Below are 9,329 nucleotides of genomic sequence, written 5' to 3'. Positions count from 1 at the left end.
ATAAAGCGAGTTATCTGCCCAGGAAAGATCGCAGCTGTGTACCATGTCCCCTAAACACTACATGTAATATATATCTCACCCCTACAGCCGGCTTTACAGTCCTGAGGCAAAGTGCATTACACTGCATGTGAGGACATATCTGCATGAGCAGATATGCCCCTTCTATGACTTGGCCCCAGCCCTGCCAGTCTGTCTGTTGTTCCCGCCAAAGCCAACTCGTCCTGCAAGCTGCTGTGCCTCCAAAAGCCTAGTAGGCCTGCCTGCCTTCAACAAAGACCCAGGAACTCCAGTGGAGCAGCAGAGCTACTTCCCTGCTTGTTGCAGGCACCCCAAGACAACTGCGAGGACTCCAGACCACAGAAAACTTGACACCAGAAAGCACCACTGCACCCGTGCCACCTAGCCTGAGTTGAAGTGGGCCAATGGTGCCAAGATGGTCTCCCAGCCCTTCAGAGACAAAGCCCTCCTTGGACTTTCCCACTGCGGACGCTCTGACCACCTGCATCCTCTGCCCGCCAGCCTCCTCAACCACAATTGCTCCTAGACGCCTCTGCACCTATCGCCCCTGGCCCATGGAGAAGAGGACTGAAGGTGTCCCTCTGTCCCTGAGCATCCTAAGATTTGAACCCACCTGTTGGTTCTTACCAACTGGACTCCCTGTCCAGACCTGTAGCCTTGTTTCAACAGGACAGATCTACATTGACTAACAGTGGGCACCCAATGCCATACTACACCTCTGCAACCGACCACCCCAGTGCTGCCCGGTGTGACCTGTTGGGTGTGGTCCTGACCCTTGCCCAATACTTAACTTAAGTCCAGGAGACTGGTACTCCTTCTTGAGTTGTGTGTTTCATTTATTGGCTGTGTGTGTATTTTCAGATGCCTAATGTTCCTCTCTGATAAGCCTAAGGCTCCTTGACCACACTATCCCATAATAGGAGTACCTTGGGATTGCTAGAGCAAGTCCATGTCCACTAGTAAGGGAACCTCTGGACTCTTCCCAGGATATACCTCATTTTGTTATCTCATATAAAGAGGCAGCTTCCCACACCAGGCTTGAGGTGAAGGTTTGACAAACAATCCATAAAGGTCCTGAAGGGGTTAGTAAGTGTATTACATAGTGAGGTCACACCACTACACCATATAATTCACCCCATTTCCTCACACGCACCCTTACTGAGTCACAGCAACCCAGTGGGAGGCAGAATCCAGCTATTTTACCTCGGTTGGCAAGTGAATTTGTCCTGCAGGTTGACTTGCAAAGGTTATGCCTTTTCCCTTCCTTTCTTCCCTGCTGCACCTTCCACCATTCACCCAGCAACTGACAGAGGACCAACTCTCCATTTTGTGTCAGGAAGTGCATGTCAGTGCCAGGAGTAGGATGTAGCTATTATTGAGCACCAAAAAGGTGCAGAAATAAGGATGAAGGTTTTTGCCCTATTCTAGATCTGCACCCTCTCAACACCTTCCTCCTAAAGGAGAAATTCAAAATGGTCATCCTGGTCCAGGTCTTGTCTGTCTCAACTGTAGGGACTGGAAAATGGTTTTGGACCTACAGAATGCCTATTTCTCCATACCCATCCTGCAGGCCCATCGGTGCCCACTGAGGTTTGTGGTGGGAAGGAACATTTCCACTTTGCTGTGCTTCCTTTTAGTCTCACCAGTGCCCCTTGGGTGTTCATGAAAGTGATGACAATGGTGGCAGCACACCTTGGGATCTCAGGAGTGTCAGTCTTCCCCCTATCACAAAGACTGGCTGTAGAAGGTGAGCTCTCCCGAGGCAGTTGGTAATACCTCCAGACTACAGCAAATGTCCTCTCATCGTTGGCTTTCACTATCAAAATGCCAAAGTGCACCTGATTCCTTCTCAGATGCCCCCCTTCATCAAAAGCATTCTGAACACAGTTTGGTTTCATGCCTTTCCTCTCCGAAAGAGAGTCGAAGACATTCAAGCTTTGATGCCGATCTTGCAGCCTTAGTCTTGGATTCCAGTAGGGTGGTCTCGGAGGCTACTAGGACTGATGGCTTCCTGCTTATCAAGCATGCCAGGTGGCATATGTAGTTTATGCTCTGCTCTCTACTACTTCTGCTCTCTACTGATGAAGGGCTAAACCCATAAATACATGTCTAGAGACAACAGCACTACCTGTACCAACTTTGGTGAGAAACTACTACAACTTTGAAGTAAGCATACTGCATTTACCAGGATGCAATGGGGTTAACTGTGCTGGGATTGGATGCAGTGTGCTCCCTCCTCCCTTGTGTTTAAAAGGCTTCCTTGAGCCAATAAGCTGACGAGCTCACCTGGGATGCACGTGTGTGCCTGTGGAGTGGCACTGTGACCTATGAAGACTTGGGCAGCATACCAGCAACCCCAGATGGCTTTTCTCTGCTCTGTACTACTTCTGCTCTATACTGATGAAATGCTAAACCCAGAAACATGTGCCTAGAGAAGATAACAGGAGTACCTGCACCAACTTTGTGAGAACTACATCCACTTTGAAGTAAGTGTAATGCATTTACCAAGATGCAATGGGAAGAACTGTGCTTGGATGAGAGGGAGTGTGCTTCCCCTTCCCCCCTTTGGGATCTCAAGTTCCATTGGGCCTCACATCATTGGGACCTCTTCCACCAGGTTCAGATTTTGTTGGAAACTACAAAAGATCTGCAGTGGTGGTGGTTGGAGCACGATTGGGTCAACTGAAGGCCCAACTCTCTTCCCCACTCAGACATAACAGTGGTGACTGGTGCATCACTTCTGGGTTGGAGTTCCCATTTGTGACAGGTGGACATTAGAGGCCTTCAGTCTCCAGTGAAGTCCCAGCTCCACTTTAACTTACTGCAGCTGTGGGCAATCCACTTGGGGTTGAAAGCCTTCATTCCATCAATAACGGGGAGGCTAGTACAGATGTACAGGCAGTAACACCCGGACATGGTGCCAGCTCTTGCCACAAATGGGGAGTACATTGGCGTGATCTTTTCACAATTGCCGCAACCACTCAAGGTCATATTTGGGAGAGGAGTTGCATCGCTGTTTCACCACACAATGTGGTGCATGCATGATGCAACCCCATAATATGAGTTATCAAGGCAGGCAAAGCCACCTTGCGGGGTCCCGAGTGACTTGATAAATCTGGACTAATGCAACAGAGCACAAATCACTGCAATGAGTTACTGTGCTCCAGGGAGATATTTAATGGGTGTTGAAAGAGTGTTCCCCCGCAACACCCATGGGTTTTGATGATTTCCATATTTACCAAAAGTGGGGCAGACCTGGGAATGCACCAAAATGCTACACCTCCACAGGTGAGCCGTAACAAGGAAAAATATTTTTATTTCTCCTCATTTTTTCCTCCTTCGATGAGCGCTGCATGCTGCCGTACAAATAGAAAGATGAAACTGCCTCAGGGGATTGCTTTTGTGCAGGAAGGTGCACCTACCTGCTCATAAACAACCCTCCTTACAGCTCAGACACCCTTGCACCATGGTGCAAGGATGTCTGCATTGGCGCTAGGCAGCCAAAATGGCACCAGCACAGGGACAAAGCCAGGAATGCACTGTATTCTTTTTAATACTGTGCATTCCCACCCTTTCCCTGTCATGCAGCATAATGAAGTAAGATGAATTGCGGCGCTGCATCACTTTCTTGAAAATATAGCCCTCAATGTCAACACTTTTGTGCGTTGGAGTTTCCAAGGTGTCTCTCGCTCCGAGACGCATTACTCCTTGAGTGGAAACAAAACCCATATATACCTTTCAACCGGTGCCAGTCCTGTCTGAAGTTCTCAAGAAGATCAGAACAAACTGGACCCAAGTCATCCTAGTGGTTCCAGATTGGGCACAAAGAGTGTCTTATCCAGAAGTCCTGGACTTGAACATATGTCATTCAATCAGGCTGCCACTCCAGGAGGTCCTGCTGCTGCAGTAACATGCTAGTGTTCTGCATCTGGGCCTTTGCACTCTCCAACTTCATTCTTGGAAATTGAGCTGCGACATCTGAACAACTTCAACTTTCCTGCAAGGTTGTTGATATCATCTTGGCAGCCAGGTACCCCTCAACGAACGCTATATACACCTGTTGTTGGGACAAATATGTTGCTTGCTGAGGCACACGCTACACTGTCCAAATGTAGGCCAGGTTACCTGACATTAGTTATTTGTTCTGTTTCTTACTTGGCAAGGCTTTACTTTGGGCACAGTTGAGCGCTCTCTTTTGGCCTTCTTGTGGTTGCCAGAATAGTTCTCATTTTTAAGTCACTAGTTGTGATGCTGTTTTTGTCATGTACCATTGGATCTTAATCTAGTCCTGGTTTATTTGATACATACTCCATTTGAGCCACTTCACATCAACCATTTGGCTCCTTACTATGAAGACTGTGCCCCTCATCGCCATCACCTTGGCTTGGCATGTGAATAAGCGTCAGGCTCTTTCGGCCATATTTACAAGGCTCATGGTGCAGGGCAGCGCAGCCACTGGGAAAGGGCAGAAATGCATTGTCTCTACAAGATGGTAACACCCACTGCAACACCCATCGAATGCCCCTTTTATGCAGTGTTATGTGTGAAAGGGGTCCATATTTAGAAGGCCATGAAAAGCTGAGTAAGTTGGCTTTGCGTGGCCTTGTAAATATGGGATGGCACACTGTGACACTGGAGCATCAAAACAAATTACGTTCCGATGGCGCAGTGTACCGCTAGGGCCTCGTAAATGAGGCCCTTTGTGTCTATCCACCATACACTTCCTTCTTCCCAGACAAAGTGGCTCTGTGGATTTGAGCATCCTTCCTACCAAAAGTAGTGATGCCTTTCCACGTCAATCAACCCATCACTCTGTATGCATTTTATGCTCTGCCTCACTCCTCTAAGGAGAAACAAAGATTCCATCGCTTTGACCCCAGACGAACACTGAGCTCTACATTGATTACACCAAAGACCACCAGGTGGATAATTAGCTCTTTACGGGGTTCTCTCAAGTGGAAAAAGGCAAGGCAGTGAAGAAGAAAATTGTCTCCTGCTGGATCGTGCTCTGCGTTTTGATCTGCTAAGCACTCTCAAAAAAAGGAGCCTACAGAAATACTGCATACCCTTTCCACAAGGGAAAAAGCTGCTGCCACTGCTTTGGCATGCAGAGTCCTTGTCCTGGACATTTGCCAGGAAGCTATGTGGGTGTTCCTCTATACGTTCGTGAAGCTCTATTGCCTGGACAGTCAGGTACGCATTGAGGGGCATTTTACCTGCTCTGTTCTGCAGGACTTTCTGGTTTGAGTCCACCACAAACCCACCTCCAAATAGGCATTGCTTTGTTACCTATTCGAAAGGTGAGGAATCTTCAGCTAGAAGTCTCTATCAATAGAATAAATTACAGTTGGTAATGATCTATCTGTTAGAGACTCTGGCCCTCATATATGGGGATTTGGCGTAGGGCAGGAATGCACCATATTTATGCAATATGGTACTTAACTGTCCTTTCTCCCCCTCCCGTGCCGGCACCATTTTGGCAACCTAGCACCAATGCAGGGACCCTTGCACCATGGTACAAGGATTCATGCAGGGTTCTTGTTGTGCAGGAAGGCGTACCTTCCTGCACAAAAGCAATCCTGTGAGCCGTTTGCCTCTTTCTATGTATGCAGCAGAATGCAGCACACATGGAAAAAGGAAAAACAAGGAGAAATAAAGTTATTTCGCCTTGTTAAGCATCACCCCGTTCGGTGTAGGATTCTGGCGCATCCCAGGTTTACATTGTTTTATGAATCTGGGGAAGTGTCAAAGGCCATGGGTGTTGCATGGTAACACCCACCATAATGCCTGTGGAACCCCTCCCGAGCACAGAATAAGGCAATTCAGTGATTTGCACTGCCTTGACTTACTCCATATCTATGAGGCCATTCCAAACCATGCGACATGGCTTTGTGTGTGATCATAGATATGATTTTGTAGTTTGCGCCGCTGGATTGTCACAAAAAGTGATGCTTCTGCAACACAAGGGACTCATAGATATGCTCCTCTATCTAGCCATAGGTTCCTCAATGACCCTTTCTTCCTCCCCATTCCGTGACTACTCTATCCATTAATAATATCCCAAGTCTAAGAATCGGCACACTGTCTGCCAATTTGCTCTTAGGGCTTGTGTCTGGGGGTGCAGTCTTGAAAGCAATGGACATCATTATGTGGGATTTGCACCTATTTAAGCCCCCCCCCTTGTCTTTTCTAGAGCAGAACAGCATCTATGCAGAGCAGCACAGTGCCACTTTCTGAAGCACAGAGGTATTGGAGAAACATTTCCAGATACACTCTGACACCTGGGGAATATTCAAAAGGTGAGGAATCTACAGCTAGAGTCTCTACCAGAAAGAACACTGCCAAAGGTAAGTACCTCGAGCTCTAACTGAGCCAATGGTGATCAGTGGAAACCCCTTTGCAAAGGTTGACCTGCCATTTTTCTGCTGCTAATTACTGTATTTGGGTGTAAGACAGATACTGAGGTGAAACTGTTGCCCAGATAGGTTTAACATGTGTAAAAATATTAAAATAATGAGGTAATACTATAACAAAATGTGCCACATTATGTCATATAATTAAGCCCTCTTGCATACTTTGATCCTCTCCTGCTGCATAATCCCAGTGGCCCTTCCCATAAATCATGCAACAAACGCCCCAGTAGGAAATTTGAGTTTACAGACCTTAGGGCAAGACTAGGAGACAAGAAAATGTTTTGTTGTGGTTGGAAATGTGTTGGGATTCAGTTAATTGGTGGAGATTTTAACTACAAGGCTTTCAGACATTGGGTACTGTAGGTGGAATCATGGGGCACCTGGAGCCAGTCTATGTCTCATGGATAATTGGCAGAAGATCCTGGTTTCAGCCAGGTGCCTAAAATTGTGTCTGTCAGTGCCTCATTGTACACTAGAAGGTGTTCTAGAGTGGTCTTCCCTGGCTGCAGTACCTCTTTGAGTACATTAGTCTTGCACGCACTGAAGGGAGTCGGAGGTCAAGTACTTAAGCTGGTCACCTGATAACCATGGCAAATTAGGCAGACTCTTCTGTAAGGTAGCCAGTTCCGGGCAGTGTCTTGTGATGTGACAAGGCCACAGGCATCATGCAGATCAAGGAATAGATTTCCATTGTTAGATAATGTAGGGAAATGCCTCTTTTTGTATGGGCACCCCCGCGTTTTTCGACTAAAGCTGCTAGTTTTTTTCTACTGAGAGTGCACCGAGGTCTGCTGAAAGGACCCTAAAAGTGTATATTGAATTGGCTATCCTCAATTGGAAATAACTAACTTACCAGTAAGTCCCTAGTAAATTGTACCCTGGTACCCAGGGCATGTCAGTTAGAAGGCTTCCCCAGGACTTGCAGCACCGATTATGCTACCCTGGGGATCCCTGAAGTAAAATAGGTCCCCAGTCTGCAACTGCAGACTGGTAGAGCAGTCGTGCAATTTTTGCCCAACTTTGCCATTGAAAACAATGGCAAAGCCACCACTTCCCCTGGCAGGCCTACAAAGCCCTAGAGTTAGGGTGAAACATATGACACAACAAGACATGTATTTTACATGTCCAGGCCGTACAATACGTGAAACAACAGTTTCTACTGTGGAAAGACTTGGGCCCATATTTATACTCTGTTTGCGCCGGATTTGCGTCATTTATTTTGGCGCTAATTCGGCACAAGTTAACTCCATATTTATACTTTGGCGCTATGCCCCATCTAGTGCCAAAGTTATGGAGTTTGAGTCATTTTTTGTACGTAAAAACCTACCTTGCGCTAATGACATGCAAGGTAGGCAATCCTGTGCAAAAAATGACTCTAAGGCATGTGCTCCTTATTTATCCTCCGGCGTCAAAATGACGCACAGGAGGAGGCGGGCCTTAAACATGGTGCCAAGCCGGATTTGCGCTGTCTTTTAACGCCTAGGTCAGGGCAGGTGTTAAGGGACCTGTGGGCTCATTTCCATGGTGGAAGACAATGGAAGCAGTCCACAGGTGCCCTTCCCTGCACCCTGGGACACCCCCTGCCAACGTCGCCCACCCCTGAAGGACACCCATGGATAGGGGGACCCATCTTTGGTGAGTGCAGGTAAGTATAATTTATTTTTTTTATTAAGTGGTATGGGGGGGCCTAACTTGGGCCCCCCCTACATGCCACTGTGCCCAATGGCCATGCCCAGGGGACACAAGTCCCCTGGGTATGGCCATTAGACAGGGGGGCAAGGCTCTTGTCTATGCTAAGAGAGGAGTCATTGCCCTGAGGGTTGTGCGTCAAAAAATGGTGCTAGTCAGGTTAGAGCCAATATTTTTTACTCTAACCTGACTTGCACCGTCCTTTGGCGCACAACCCCAGTCTTCTCTTCACCTCCGCTTCCCGGTTACAGTAATTTATTATGACGCTAACCAGGCCGCAGTGCCGGCTAACGTCATTCCATAAATCAGGTGCCCGGCTGGCGCTTTGGAATGGCATTAGCCGGCGGTAAACTTTGTGACGCAAATCTGCGCTAGCACTGATTTGCATCAAAAAGTATGAATATGGGCCTTGGTTGCCTAATTGGCGAGTACAGAGTTACACACTGAATTGTTCCGCTGTGACAACTCTGGAACTGTGCGACCAATGGGGGCACTCCAATTTATTAAACAACTTGTTACATTAAACCCAACTTGTACCTTAAGACAGAACTAATGTAACTTGTTGCAGTGTGCAGCTTTAGCAAAGCTGCCACTTTGTTGCCTTTAAAACTCCTGGGCCTTCCCGGGCACATGTGGTGCCTTCTCTACAAGGCAGTTTTCTGCCCTCCTGGAAGATACATGCCAGCAACTCTCAGGAAGGAGAACAATGAGGGATTGCAGGACCAGGGAGGTGTCGCCACCCTGTTGCAGGAAGCCACTTGGGTGTTAGCCCCAATATACTTCAAAGGTGAAGCTACCTTTTGGTGTAGCACCAGGGGAGAGGACTGCCCCATTGTTGAGGTAGACAGGCTGGCACAAGAGGCAGAGAGGGAAAACCAGCTGCCAAACTGGTTTCCCTAGGGGCCTGTAGTCCTGAAGTAGCCACACCCTGGGGGTGGATTAGGGAGGTGTAAGGAAATGCCTCCTTGGCATGGTTACCCCCTGACTTTTTGCCTTTGCTGATGCTATGTTTTGAATTGAAGGTGTGCTGAGGCCTGCTAACCAGGCCCCAGCACCAGTGTTCTTTCCCTAACCTGTACTTTTGTTTCCACAATTGGCACACCCTTGCATCCAGGTAAGTCCCTTGTAACTGGTACCCCTGGTACCAAGGGCCCTGATGCCAGGGAAGGTCTCTAAGGGCTGCAGCATATCTTATGCCACCCTGGGGAC

Source organism: Pleurodeles waltl, chromosome 4_1 (assembly GCF_031143425.1).
Source record: "Pleurodeles waltl isolate 20211129_DDA chromosome 4_1, aPleWal1.hap1.20221129, whole genome shotgun sequence".
Classification (NCBI taxonomy): domain Eukaryota; kingdom Metazoa; phylum Chordata; class Amphibia; order Caudata; family Salamandridae; genus Pleurodeles; species Pleurodeles waltl.
The sequence above is the reverse complement of the archived record's forward strand: the minus strand, read 5'-3'. Positions refer to the sequence as shown.